The sequence below is a fragment of the Myotis yumanensis genome, unplaced genomic scaffold (assembly GCF_028538775.1).
Source record: "Myotis yumanensis isolate MYYU_CA2020_CCGP unplaced genomic scaffold, mMyoYum1.0.hap1 SCAF_9, whole genome shotgun sequence".
Classification (NCBI taxonomy): domain Eukaryota; kingdom Metazoa; phylum Chordata; class Mammalia; order Chiroptera; family Vespertilionidae; genus Myotis; species Myotis yumanensis.
The window spans coordinates 49192009-49207406 of NW_027223760.1; the positions used below are offsets into that span (position 1 = coordinate 49192009).

Below are 15398 nucleotides of genomic sequence, written 5' to 3' on the forward strand. Positions count from 1 at the left end.
GACCAGACATCCTTCCAGATGAAGCCGGGGTCAGAGGGAAGCTGCCTGGGTCCTGGGTGCCCGCCAGCAGGGCCGGAGGGAAGCCGCTGCCAGCAGCCAGGGGAAGGAAGACCTACTCTTGCATGAATTTTTGTGCATCAGGCCTCTAGTTTTATATATAAAACTAACTGTTGTTTCACTAGGTAATGCACAGTTTACTTAGGCTGGTTTTCCCTCAAAAAGTGAGGGCTTGGATGTAGGTAGTTCATTTTGGGAAGTGGTCCCATAGAACAGGAGCAGAGGGTAGTGGAGAGGGGGAGGCAGCAAAGCCAGCACAGGGTGCATTCTTGAGTTGGTCACCGCTGTGAGCAACTGGGATTCTCTGACAAGCAGTGTAAACTGTGCCTCAGAGTGAATCACCCAGAGCATGGAAAAGGGGGCATTTGGCACTTGACCCATTTCCCCATTGGTCAATGGTCTCACTCATATGTGGGATATAATGATCAACATAAACTGATGAACAAAAATAGATCCAGAGACAAATGGCAGGGGAGGAAGTGAGGGGGTTAGAGATCAACCAAAGGACTTGCATGCATGCATATTAGCATAACCAATGGACACAGACACTGGGGCAGTGGGGTCTTGCTCTTGGGGGTAGGAATGGTGGGGGGGGGGGCGCGGGAAGGGGGTGTCAATCGGGAAAAAGAAGACATATGTAAAACTTTAGACAATAAAAAAAAAGAGTTGCCCTATGGGTATTAACTCCCTTGTGCTTCGAGGCTGCAGTTGTGAGGGAGTGTGACAGATTCCCAGAGTCCTTCAAGGAGTAGCAGAAAAGTGATAGGTGAGAAAGGAGGAGATAAATGATGAAGCTAATGTGAAGTACTATCAAGATGCACCTGTGAGCAGAGGTGCTGGCTGTGGCAATGTCTGCGGTAAAAGATGAGCTAAGAGAAAGACAACAGGTCATAGGAGGAGTCCACTAAATCTCACATGCATTCTAGCTGCCTCATAGTGGCTGCTGGGAGTCTATTATTAAGAATCCAGAAAGTGATTCTGGACTTATCAGCAAAGAATCCAGTGTCTGTGAGGTGGAAGTTGTGGTGTTTTTAAAGTTCACCCTCGTTTTACGTCATCTGGATATAGAGAGTCATAACTTTATCCTGGCTTCCACCTTTGAAAGGAGTAGAGTTAAGGAGGAGGATGGCTAATGAAATAACCAGAAATCAATTTAATCCTAAATGCTCTCTCTCGTAGGAAAGGTTTAGATACTTTGTAAGATGTAAAATAAAACAAACTTATTTTCTTGGCGTCTTTTATGAGTTGGACTAGCAGAGAATAACTAATTCATTTGGATTGAAGAAGTAATCATAAGGAGCATGACAATGAGTGTTTTGCAAATAAATATCACCAGAAGGTGAAGCAATATTGACTTTTTAAAAAAGAAAAAAGACATTTCCATTAACAGGTCATCAATATCTGAGTCTGGGTGCATGTCCTATATCCACTACATCCCCCACGCCATGTAGCTACTCTCCTATAGACTTTGGGAGGCTCCTGGGATTGGAGAAGTAGACATTCTTCTGGTTGCTGTTTGTCATCTGTCCTTCATTATTTCTTCTCCTGGCCCTGCCTCAGTCACCTGTGCATGTTTTGCCACTATGCTCACTTGCTATCTGCTCTCTTCTTTCTTCATCTTTGTGCCAAATGTGCACAAACCACTGTTTTCCTCAGTCCCCAAAGCAGCTCCTCCACAAAGTTGCTGTTTGTCACAGGATTTTAATAAAAATTGGGGGATAATAAGGGGATCACAGCACAGGTGAAGATGCTAGCTGGATGGCTGACTTCACTATCCCTCAAGAGCTTGGCCAATCCTTACACTGGGGGATCCATTAGGGGCCGTTTTCTTCAGTCCCAAATGCCTCTGGTTGCTGAGCTCTGCAATTTCCCACCTTCCCACTTCCTCACATTTCCTGACATCCCGAAATGTGGGGGTCCTCATATTTCTAGGACAATTCAAAAATCCCTGTCATTTCATTATGCAACACCATTTGTAGCTCTTGCTTTTTCCTCGGTCTATTTCTTTCAGTCTAGTCCACAGGCAGTTCTTTAACAGAATAACAATAAGACCCCAAAACAAATCTTCCCAAATAAAAGTGATAAATTCTGCTACTCATTCAGAATATAGCTCCAGGGTGTCTACTTTTTTTAAAAAAGGCAATTTTATTTTCCTCATACATAAACAAAAGTTCAATTCTTCAAAATAGGCTTGGAGCTAGTTTGAAGCCTAAGGAGTACGCCACAGAAATATCGGGGTTTGGGATGGACTTGGAGGCTAAGGCTGGTGGAAATAGATTTTTTTTAATGGAGGCATATTTAAGCTCATCTCCAAGCTAGAACAGAGGAAAGATGTAAGGACTTCCTTCCCCCGGCCCCAGTTTATGGGAGAGAACCAAGCACCATAAAATACAATTATGATGACTTTACTGATGAATCTTATGGTTTAGAGATGTCATGTGCAATGAAATAAATAGACATTTTAGGCTACATTGAATATTTAACCAGGTAAAAGAGAGGGTGAGTAGAAGAACCATGAACAGTATTGTTAAAGTCTTGAATTGGGAACTCAGACATTAAATCTTTTACATTGGGATTAGGAGGTTCAGTTATTTGCCCAAGAATTTGCTCCCCACTGTAACTAATGATGAAATAAGTCCCTCACCCCTGGTGTGGGGAGTATAATTTGAGAGGCTTTAGTTTTTCTCAAGTTAAAGGGCAATTGGGGAAAGCAGATCTTTGTTATTAATGCTCAAAAGCATGGAGATGATTTTGGGCAATGCTTATGATTAATAAGAGAGCTTATGAGTGAAATAAAAAAGAACTATCTGTCCTTATCAAATGTAAGCACTCTTTGGTGTCCTGAGGAGGGGATCATATTTAAGCCAAGCGACAGTCTGTATTTCAAGCCATAATGCATGTGTTGAAGTTAATTAAAGCTAAGAAGTAAACCTAGGTGGCTGCAAGCAAATATTTACTGTGTTAGAACATTTCTGAGGTCCTCGGTGAGAGGTAAAGTAGGAAGAAAAATGTTCTTGAAAAAGTTCTGCTGAAATTGGATTAGTTTTCTATTCAAGAAATCCAATTGTATTTCCTTCAAAGTGATTTTCCAAGTCAACAATAGAAGTCTTAATAATACTTTGAAATGACACACTCTTTTCTACAGAGTTCTTTCAGGAAATTGATTTTTATTCTTCAAATATCAAACTCCAGCATAGCCAGGAACTTGGGGGCAGACATCTTCGTCAATAGCATTCTGCACAGTCATTCCTAAGAACTAGTAGAGAACTGGCTCAAGCTGAGGAGTGTGGGTTTGGGATTGGAGCACACTTCAAGCATCAAATCCACTGTGGGCCCTTATTGCCAATCCCTGCCATTCTGAAGGTGGGATGTGCTGGGCTCCTTGCAGATAAAGCCCCATTGTTTTGTAACGGAGGCTTGTAGACCCCTCATTGCAGTATCAAGCACATTCTGTGACTTTGATTGTTCCCCTTCATGTCTTATTTCTCAAGCTTTCACCCCAAGTTCTATAAAATACCATCTGTCGAAACCTTTGTTAACATAAGTATTTCCCTCAGTTTCAAACCTGCTTTCCATCCTAATGCCTAGGACTCTGCCTGGAGGGTGTGGCAGGCCAGCTGCTAGCTTTTGTCCAACCTGCTGTCTCTCAGAACTTTCCCCTCTGCTCTACATACTGTAGCCCCAGGTTAAGCAATGCTTCATCCCCTTGCCAGCATGAATTCCCCAGACATCGTGCCCCAGGTCAACACAGAGCTCCTGAACATTCCTTTCGCAGAGGAGAACATAATTACAATCATGTACTGCATAACTACATGTTTGGTCAACAGACCGAATATAAACAGTGATCCCATGTGGTTGTAATGGAGCTGGAAGATTCCTGTCACCTAGTAATGACATAATCATTACGTCATACTGCAACACAGCTCTGTGTTGACAGCTGGTTGTGATACTGTGGTCTCTTGCTTTGAATTCCGATAAATACACTATGACTTATGCCACATTTTCGCCATCTCGATACCCACCTTACCAGCCCCTCAGTTACATCTGAGGGAGAGTCCTTATCCTGATGACCCATTTCTCGCCAAGTTTCTCTGGGAAGGACTGGCTGTTCTACTTTTTCCTGTCCTCCTTTCCAGTGAATGGAGATATGTCCTTGAGTAGAAGTCCCCATGTCCGAGTCACTGGTGCCAAGGACCAGACCAATCCAAGGTCAGTTTCCTTCCTGTTTGGCACTTCCTCCTTACTTCACCCTAGCCAGCCCCGGGTGGCCATTGACGGCTGCTCCTCCTTGCCACCTGCCTCAGCTCATGACAGTGGCCTTTTGCTATACCTACACTTTCTCCTTGTCCTTGAGTCTCTCTGGCTTCATTCTTAGCCATCCCTGATCTTGCTTTTTAAACAGAATCAACATCCAGTAACAATAATGTTATGTCACTTTTGTTGAACATTCCCTAAGTGGACTTATTACCTCAAAGTCTCATGACATCCTCAAGATGGGTCCCATCACCCCATTTTATAGATGAGAAAAATGAGGCTTGGTGGATCATATATCCAGAAGGTAGGGAAGCCAGAATTAAGGTGGGGTCTGGCATCAAAATCCAAGCTCCTCCATTTTACCAAACTGCCTCCCTTTGAGAAGAGCTGCCATATAGTATCTTATCTCTATATACAGGCAAATATACTGAGACAGACTTCCTCATTAGGGAGCAAGCCAAAAATTGAGTCAAATTCAACTCTGGAAACTTTTGTGTTTTTTTTCTACTACAGGATGCTACCTTCCACCATGGTATTTACTACTTTACAAGTTGCATATTTGCTTTGTAAAGAATAAAGTACACTTGCTACTTTATACTTTATAAGTTGTCTACTTGCTTTGTAAACACTCAGATTTCTGCTTGCAATCAGTTTAAGTGCCCTTTAATAATAAAGTCTCATGTTAGGAGATCTGAAATGTGGCTTTGGATGACAGTGCTTCCCTTCTGCTTTTCTGCCTCCTTCTCTGCTTCCCCCTCCACTTGTCCTTGGAAGATGATTCATCTTCCCATCTTCTCTTCAGCAGGCATACATTGTCCCCTGAGGGTGCTTATAGAACTTGAAATATCAGCCAGAATGCAAGCTTTAAATTACAGCGAGGAATGGAGCTGTCAAGCTCTCTGGTGACTCATGTTTGTTGATCGGTACCCTTTCTCCCTGTGGGCAAATCTGTGTGGGATGTTAAATTCATAATTGGGAGGTGGGTTGGCAAAATAAGATTTAAAACAAGAGAAATTAGATGAGGTGACTGGGTGTGACAGGCTACAACAGTTTGATGCATTGATTTTTGCATTTGGGATTTTACTACTGCAGACTTTGGCTGGTTGAATCCTTGGACCAAGACACAGACTCTCTCAGAAGAAGTTGTTATTGTGGTTGATACACTCAAACAATTTTTAAGAGTTTTTAAAGTGAGATGTTCAGTAACTATAAAAATATTTAAGGAATATGTAGAAGTTATAAAGGATAAATACAGTAAATATCCACTTATCCACTGATTTGACCAGAAACAGAACATTGCCAAGAATGTTTAAGTTTCTTGTGTGTCCCTTTCTCATCATATTCCATTTCTTTTCTCGAATAACTATGATTCAGCATTTTGTGTTTATAATTTAATTTTTTCCCATCATAACATTACCTTTTACTTGAATCTACAAACAGCTTTATATATATATATATATATATATATATATATATATATATATATACATATATATATAATCATGCCATATATATTTTTATCAAAAATTTTAAAGCTTCATGTGTTTTTAAAAATTAATTAAATTTCACAAGTACATAGTAATCCACTATAGTAACACACAATTTATTTATCTTTCCTATTGTTGATGGGCATTTGGGCTGTTCAGAACTTGTTGAGATAATCGATAGTTCTACTATGCACATTCTTGGGTATTTTTCTTGGTGCATATATGCATGGGTTCCCAGGAGTGAATTCCTGGGTCGTAGGGTATACACATCTTCAATTTTAGTAGAAAAAGACAAACTGTGTTCTAAATGGTTAGAGCAACTATAGGATGCTCGCAGCAGCACTATAAAATCCATCCTTTCCCACAGGCTCACCAGCATGTAATGTTGCCAGACAGATTTCCATTGTGGGTGTGATATCAATTCACTGTACTTTGAATTTACACTTCATCATTTCTAATAAAGTTGAGCATCCTTTCCTATATTTATTTCCACTTATGATTATTTATAATGTTCATATTCAAGATTTTTCCCTTTATTATTGAATTGTTTTCTTTTTAATTGATTGGCAGGAGGTTTTGTTTGTTTTGATTAAATATATATTGGATATTAATCTGCTTCAGGTTTTTGTGTTAAAATATCTTTTCTCAGTTTCTGTATTTTATTTGAATTATTTTTATAGCTTTTGAATGAAATTAGAGAAATTTTCCTTTATGTTTTTTTTTTTTGTTTGTTTCTTTTAAGAAATTCTTCCCTACATGGAGGTCATATATCATTAGCTTTTTGTCTTTCTCATCTAAGGCTTTAATGATTTTTAAGTGCAATGTGTGAAAATGAATTTTTTTTTCATCTGTGGATACCCAAGTGTTCATAATAATTTATTGAAAAGTACATTATTTCTTCAATGACCTGCTATACACTTCTTGTCATATATCAAAGATCCACATATGAGTAGATCTGTTTTTGGACTTTCTATTCTGTTTCATTTGACAAGACCCCTCTGCCATAATTATTATGCTTTTATAATAATTCTAAGTATGTGATAAAGTAAGTACCTCTTTTTCTTCTTCTTGGCCCTTTGCTCTTCCATATACATTTTAAAATCAGCTTGTCAACTATCACAAATGCCTGTTAGAATTTAGATGGGAATATCATTGAAATTATCAATCAGTGTGGGAAGAATTGGTATTTCTGTGGCAGCAAGTCCTTTTATGCATGTAAATGATGTATATTTAAGTTATCTTTGTATTTCTATAAAGTTTTATAATTTTTTCATAAATTTCTTGAACAATTCTTGTAGTTATTCTTAGATGTTTTATAATTCTGATGTTATTATAAATATCTTTTAAAGTTTTTATTTTTTGCTGAAATTTATTTGTTGAAATTAAAAAATTTTACTCTTAAAATTTTATTTTAGAAATTAATTTAATTGATTTCTTATGTAAAATCAAACTTGCACTCCTGGGATCAACCAAGTGATGCATATCATAACACACACGCACACACTTCTGGATTGCAGTTGTTAATATTCTAACTTTTGTATTTGTGATCATGAGCCAGATTGATCTGTGATTTCGTTCTCATGCTACATGGGATTTTGTATCAAAGTCATACTCACCTAATAGAGTGAGGTAGGGCTATTCTTCTATACACCAAGATAGGTTGTATAAAATTGACATTATTTTTTCTTCTATGTTTGCAGACTTATTTCTTCCCTGACTATTTGCTGGAAATAGTCTTCTGGACTTTGCTTTTCCATAGGAAGATTTTAAACTTCTGATTCAATTTCCTTTATGGTGATATGACTTTATATTTCCCATTTCTCCCTAACTAAATTTGGTAAGTCATATTTTTTTCTAGAGGTTTATCCATTTCATCTGAGTTTTCAAATGCATTTCATAAAGTTATTCATAATGCCTATTTACTGTCTTTTTAATCTTTGAAACATCTATTTTATTCCTAGTATTGTTTATTAGTGTCTTTTCATCTTTTCAAATAATTGCCTTGAGATATTTATCCATTTTTATTTGCTTTGTCAAAGAATCTTGATATATTTTTACCCTGATATTTTTTCAGGCAATTTTTCTGCCCTCTTATAAAATAACTAGAGGCCTGTTGCACGAAAAGATTCATGCAATAGGCCTTCCCTTCCCCTGGCTGCCTGCACCGGTTTTCCTTTGGCACCGGGGACCCAGGCCTTTGCTCCGGCCAGAGCCGCCTTCAAAGCCTTTGCTGCTCCAGCCAGAACCACATTGATCGCTGCTCCGGCCTGAGCCACCTTCAGTCTTCACTCCACTGCTTCCCACCTACATATGCAAATTAACTGCCATCTTTGTTGGCGGTTAATTTGCATATCTCTCTGATTAGCCAATGGGAAACGTAGTGAAGGTACGGTCAATTACCCTGTTTGTCTATTATTAGATAGGGTGTCTCTGTCAAGCAATGGCATTTAGGATTTGATATTATACTGGACACTAAAAAAAAGTCACCTTTTCTCTCACAAATACTTTACATGCTTCTGTTAATGTAAACAAACAAACAAAAACAAACCCTAAAAAAACAACAACATTCACACCTGTAAAGAACTTTTATGAGTTTATTTGAGCCAAACTATTGACAATTGCCTAGAAGCAAAATCTCAAGGTATTGCAATAGTGCTCTGAGAATGGCAGTTTTCCAGCTTGTTTTATACATTACAATCAAAGGAGGAGATGTAAGTGGGTCACATGAAATCCATTGGTGATACATTAGGGAGACAGGAGAAGGCAAAGTGGGGAAACCTCTGGGATTGGATAAAAAGTAAAATGATACACAGGTTTCCTTTACACAGGTGGGTACAGGATAGTTAACAGTCAACAATTAACACGATAGCAATAGCAATGAGGGAATTTGTGGTCTGCACCCTGGCACCATTTGTTGTGCTCCAAGGGATCCAAGGGGTCCGGAAAAAGGGAAGTTACAAGTTACCTTGACATTCCACAGGTATGTTATCTTAGATACAAAAAGACAATAGGCTCAATAAAGACCGAAGTTGATCTTTGTCAGGGAAGATACTGGCCTAGGACATCACTGCCCACTATAAACTGCTTTTTTAATTAAAAGGCTTTCATTTCAGACCATCTTTTGTGGTTACTTAGGTCTCTTGAGTTTGCAAGGCCGTCACACTGGTCTTCCCTGAGTTAGTCAGGTTAGCATGTGGCCTTTTTTTGTCCACACTTCTTAAGTATAAACTTGGGTAGAACTCCACTTGGAAAAATAATTATGAAACTAGTTAAATTTAGCATTTAGGATATTAATTATTCTCCTGTACAATCTTAAGTAGGAGACAGATTGGGTGCTCATATAAACCTCTCACTACTTTACCTCCCTAAGCTTTTGTAGACAGGTCTGAACTGGTTGGTTTTCAAATCCTCTAAGAAGCAATCCACCAGTTCAGAACACATCAGAAAAGGACAAACAGAACCCTGGCTGCTTCAACCAGGGGGCAAAGATGAAGAGTGGGACTTGATCTAAAGGTCATAGAATCTCTGCATCCAATCTTATTGTGCATTGCACTCCCTCACCTTTGCCCTGCAAGCTAAATGAAATCATATATATATATATACATATATATATATTAGTGGCCTGGTGCATGAAATTCGTGCACATTAAAAGAGAATTAATTAGAGGAAACATTTTAATATTGCTATTTGCTCTTTCTCTATAATAGAAGTGTCAGAGATGAAAGAAAATTAGTAAAATGTATATGAAAATCTCCCTCCTGTCAGAGTCAAGTCCCCACCCACTTGCACCTGCCTCGAAATCACGCGAGACCCAGACCGAGCAGGCCCCACCCCCATCAAGCCCCGTAGGGCCAGGGGCACAGCCTCAGGTCCCCCGTCAAACCCCGCTGGTCAAGGGGTGCAGCCTTAGGTCCCCTGGCCTGGTGCCTGGGTGGGGGGTGCAGACTCAGGTCCCCTGGCCCGGCCTCAGGTCCCCTGGCTCTGGCACCTGGGTGAGGGGGTGTGGCCTCAGGTCCCCCAGCCCCGGCACCGGGGTGGAGGACGTGGCCTCAGGTGCCCTGGCCCAGCCTCAGGTTCCTTGGCCCCGGCGCAAGGGCGCGAGGGCTCGAGGGCGTAAGGGTGTGACAACCATTTGCATATTAGCTCTTTATTATATAGGACAGTGATGGCAAACCTATGACACGCCTGTCAGAGGTGACACGTGAACTCATTTTTTTGGTTGATTTTTCTTTGTTAAATGGCATTTAAATATATAAAATAAATATCAAAAATATACATCTTTGTTTTACTATGATTGCAAATATCAAAAAATTTCTATATGTGACATGGCACCAGAGTTAAGTTAGGGTTTTTCAAAATGCTGACGTCGAGCTCAAAAGGTTCACCATCAATGATATAGGATGTATCCAGATAGGACCCACACTTGCTGGCTTTGCTTCAGTTCTTTCCTCTGGCTGGAATTCTTTTCTTGTATCTCTTTTGCCCAAAACATATCTATCCTGAAAATATGTGATGGACACCTATTAGGGCTCCAGCCTAGCCTATGACACTCCTTTGGATTCCTTTCATTCTCTGTCCACAGTAGTGGTTTCTGCTACTTTGTTTGTTATACCTGACCCCTCTATCTTTACCATTGCTAAAATGACCAGAGCTGACACCTGACCAAAGCTGAGACACTCGGATCCTCTCTTCTGGTAATTTGGAACTGAGATTTCAAGTTTTAGTGAGTCTCCAGGGGTCCCCTTGGGCCTAGATGGTGTAGGCTTTGGGGCTGAGGGGTCAAGCCCTCAACCTGGGCATGTGCCCTGACTGGGTATTGAACCAGCAACCTTGAGGTGCTCAGGACAATGCCCAGCCAACTGAGTCACACTGGCTAGGACTTCTCCATCTATTTTAATTTTACTTCACCACCACAACAAACAGGACCTTTTGTGTCTATGTTACTAAATCTCTGTAAATGTGTGTTTTGAATATATTTTCTTCTATTTGAGCTATAGTACCCCAGTATGTGGAGCAAGAGTTATTAATCTATTTTGTGCCATGAAATCTTTAGCAGAATGAGACAGACACCAAATTGGAAAAATATATTTAAATGCATAAAGCAAAAACAGATTGAGCTACAAAGAACACCAATTATATTAAGATACAGCTCTTAAAATATTAAAAATATTATTTTTAGTATATGAATGTAAACCTAGAAAATGATTTGTAAGCATCTCATATTACTGGTCAAAGCACACTTTTCAAATCTTTGCCAATTTCTTATTACCCCTTTCCTTTGTGTGTGTGTGTGTGCAGACAACTTCTGAACTAAATACATATAAATATGAATTCTTAACTAGTACAATATCTAATGTTGCCTGAGGATTTTATAATCCAAATTGAAATTAACATCAGGGTGGCCTTGCCATGAGGTAAAGAAAAGTTGAAGGGCTAGTAAGCAAGAAGCAAAATAAACAAAAGTAAGTTCAAACCTTTTTTTCAGTGGCCTTTATGGACCGTACTAAAAAAACACAGAAAATATTGAAATTTGGAATTAATCATGTTTTTGAGGCAAAAACTTAATTCAAATTAGAATACACTTACAAATGAGCAAACAAATTAACTGAAGAAATTTGATCCTGGTGTATTAAGATGCTCTCAAATGAAGTTTGTTATTGAGAACGTGGGAAGGATATCTGTGTAGGGTCAGGATTAGAAGTTGCATGTGACATTAACAAATAAATAACATTTTGTCTTGTTTTGTGTTTGTCTCCATCTTTCTTACATGCATGAGTAAAGAAATTAATCAACGAAGTACTCTTGAGAATGTGACTTAAGAGGAGCATTGGGTGGGGTTCCTTGTCCAAGATGTCAATCTCTCTAATTTGTCCTCTGACCTTTATCATTTCATTCTTTTGGATCTTGATTTTTTTTTTTACCTTACCATTTTCCAGATTTTTAAGTGTGGCTTTGAAGCATTAAATATGAACACTGATCATTAGTTATGATATAACTACTAGCGGATTAGTTGATAGGTAGCTGATAGCTGTTTTCTAGGACTATGCAGTAACAGAGAAGTTTCTGATAGGAAAGATATAGGATGTGTATCAGATTACTTAGACCACATTCCTGGCTGCACTGTTTTCTCTGAGCATTAGTTTCATAATTTTTGAAGGAGTATTGATTATATATGTCATATATATAACCTGCCCTATATATGTCATAAGGCCGTTACATAAAACTGCACTGTAATTAATAAATTTTACCATCTTCTTTAGTGCTTTTGTGTGAGTCAAAGAGTCAGGAAAGTGAATTAGAAGTGAAGTGAAGAAGAATGTCACTTTTAATGATTTTGCCCAAGATTTGCCCATAAGGCCAAGTTTGAGGCTCAAAAATGCAAAATAAATTTAAGATGCAGTTTCTAAAAGAAGTTTACACCCGGAGTGTTGTCACTTTTAATTTGCCCATTCATCTAACCAAGCATCAGCAAACAATTACCAAGCACCTACCCTGTGCCAGGTGTGGAAAGAGCAAAGACTGATAAAAACAAAACCAAAACCTGTCATACCCCCACTCTTCTACTCTAGTTTTAGGATTCCTAGGGTTATGAATTGTATTATCTTTATTCATTGAGTTTTCTTCTGTTCAACACTTTCAAACCATTGTTTCCCAAAGTGTTCAGGTCCCTAATTAAAGAGATCTTTCTCTGTCAAAAAAACCCAAATTTTCCAAAGGTAATGAAAGAGATCATTTTTAAATATATATATATATATATATATATATATATATATATATATATATTGATTTTGGAGAGGAAGGAAGAGGGAGAGAGAGATAGAAACATCAATGATGAGAAAGAATCATTGATCGGCTGCCTCCTGCATGCCCCACACTGGGGATCAAGCCCGCAACACAGGCACATGTCCTTGGCCGGAATCGAACCTGGGACCCCTCAGTCCACAGGTCGATGCTCTATCCATTGAGCCAAACGGGCTGGGGCGAAAGAGATCATTTTTGTAAAAGAAAATGATCTGACCAAGTATAAATTCTTACCACATGTGTGCCTGTATTTACGTATTTGGTGGGAGTGGTATGGAAAGCAGCATATGTGACATGCAGAGGGACCTCTGACAATGCGATGTTAGGAATTCAAATTATTGGGAAATCATTAAAAACAACCAATAGCACTTTTTATTTCAAAGCATCTTAAGGTGCCTACACAAAGGTCACAGTAAAATTGTTGAAATCAAATTAATCTTAATTACAGAAAAATATCTAGTGGATGCCACACACCCATCTTAGATGGCTATTCCAGAACGAAATGGGTGAACATAATACATTGCAATTTTATGCAACTTGAAGAACACTATTTTTATGTTTTCTTCTTGTCGCTCCTTTCACTTCACATTACCTTCACCTAGTCATAAAGTCTATTCGAGAAGTTAAGACAAAAAATTTAATAAAGCGGCATAATCAGTGGAATGTTGTTTTCTGCTTTTTGCATAATCAGAAATATTGCAAAGAATTATAGTGGGAATCGGAAAATTCCTGTCAGCTTGGGCAACTCACTTAACCCCTCTAAATACCTGTAAAAATGTCAATAAAGGTAACTTGCCTACCTACCCCATGAAATAGCCGTGAACATCGAGTATAATCATTCATGAGAAAGCTCTGTTTTGTTGTAGTGGTTGTTATTTTTTACACCCCCCCCCCCCAAAAAAAAAATGCCATACAAGTGTAAGATTTCATTAGTTTAGTATTAGTTTGTGCTTCTCGGTCTGCTCTTTTGTTTGATGTGTGTCTTCCTCATTGTGCCCCTATTAGAAGCTGCTCCACAGAATGGAAATAGATATTTTATTGGTCATTATATCTGTGTCATGGAAATGTAGTGCCATGTGTGCCAGTGACACCCCCTCCCCATCATACCGAGGACAGAGTGGTGTAACCTTGCCATGGAGAGTGTCACTGTTCACAGATTACCTGAGGATCCAGCCCTGTCTTCAGTCTGCAGGGTGATTTACCGTGCATGCTAGAATGGGAGGTTATAATGCTGCAATCAGAGGACAGAGCTCTCACTTGCATTACAGAATAGGCCATTCATAATTCTGTCCACAGGACGCACCATCTTCCCTTAACAGTCTGAATAATGTAGTAGCAGAACAGCAAAAGAAAGTAATCTGGGCAATGAAACCAACCTGCTATTAAGTGATGTATAACACCGATCACTCCCAAAGGATCCCTTGTTCTCATTACATTTTTAACTTCCTATAAGACAAATTAACAACAGTTATACCTTATGGATGCCTGCCACAATGCATCGTAATAAAGCAGGAAGGGCATAGTCACATTTTCATTTTATAGAAAGGGAAATAAGGTTAAAGAATCGGTTAAAAGCTTGCTCAGTATTATGTACCTCAGTAGTAGTAATTTGCAAATCAAACTTGGACCTTTGATTCAGTGATTTGGGTTTTCATTTTATTTTCCAGGAAACATGCTCTAAAAGCTTATATAACACTGTAAGTATCCGAGGATGGCCATTGACTATACACCTGAAAGGTCTTTTAGTTTGAAATGGAAGGATTCTAGAGTTTCTCCACCAATGGTACCATCCGGAGCAAATTAAAAGTGATGCAACCACAGTATCACACAAATATAAAAACATCACCGTAATTATTTTTTAAGAACTATCCTGTTAAACGGGCAAAGTTTCTGATTTGATAGCTGGATATATATCAGTTCATTGAACAAAGTATCAGAGATGTAATCGTCTGTTTTGGTTACTGTTTAATAAATTCTTGTCCTGCAGGTGGTACAGAATGTACTCATTTTCAGAGGGAGGGTTGCAGAAGAGTGGCACTGAGCTCAAAGTCTGTTCTCTGTTCCCCTGGTGACAAAAGCCCCAGTCTCTCAGCAGAGGTAGCCAGTTCAGCAAAGCGAGGTGGATAGTACCTTCCAGGTCAGAGTCTTTATTACAGGTGCTTCTAAGGACATCCTGGCAGAGACCCATTCATATTTATCTGTGAACTCTGTCCTTTGTTACATGAGAAGGCAAAGCAGAGGCACTGCTTTTATGGCACCTGAAAAGTCCTGACTAATGGCCCAGTTCCATGCTTATGTAATGTAAAGCAGTTCTCCAACAGCAAGGACATGGCAGAGAAGATTGCTTTAATGTGGGAACGGTATGTTAGGCATCAAGAGACACTGTCCTTCCTTTCACATTATGCGGCATTCACACAGCGAAAGATGGAGATTTGGCAATTATCTAGCAAATGTGATGGATGTTAGTCGACAATCTGGCTAATCTGGCTTTTGAAAGTAGATTTTTAGCAACAAGAAGTGGAATGCCAAGAGAGCTGTTCAATGAGTTTCTTTTTATTTTTAAGTTAAATTGCAGTTTGAGTTTATTTTGCAATTGCCCCATGATGTTTTCAATACTATTTTGGCAATAACAACACTTTGTTCTCAAAGGGTCCCTCACATTCAATCAGTTCAAAGTAGAATCAGGTATATGTAGGTTTTCGGTTCCCATCCTGCTTTCTGATATGAACATGAGCTGCAAACTTTGGTAACTCTGCTCCTTTCACTCTCCTTATTCTTTTCTGAATTCTAGCCAAGATG

At 39.0% G+C, this 15398-nt stretch overlaps 1 long non-coding RNA gene across 2 annotated transcripts in view; it reads left to right on the forward strand.

The window, feature by feature from the left end:
* LOC139016365 (uncharacterized) overlaps positions 1 to 15398 on the forward strand; it is a 76834-nt gene that overhangs the window by 32254 nt on the left and 29182 nt on the right. For both annotated transcript variants that reach the window (XR_011472661.1, XR_011472660.1), the window contains exon 3: positions 7499 to 7635. This is a non-coding gene — a long non-coding RNA (uncharacterized lncRNA). The remainder of the gene's footprint in view (positions 1 to 7498; positions 7636 to 15398) is intronic.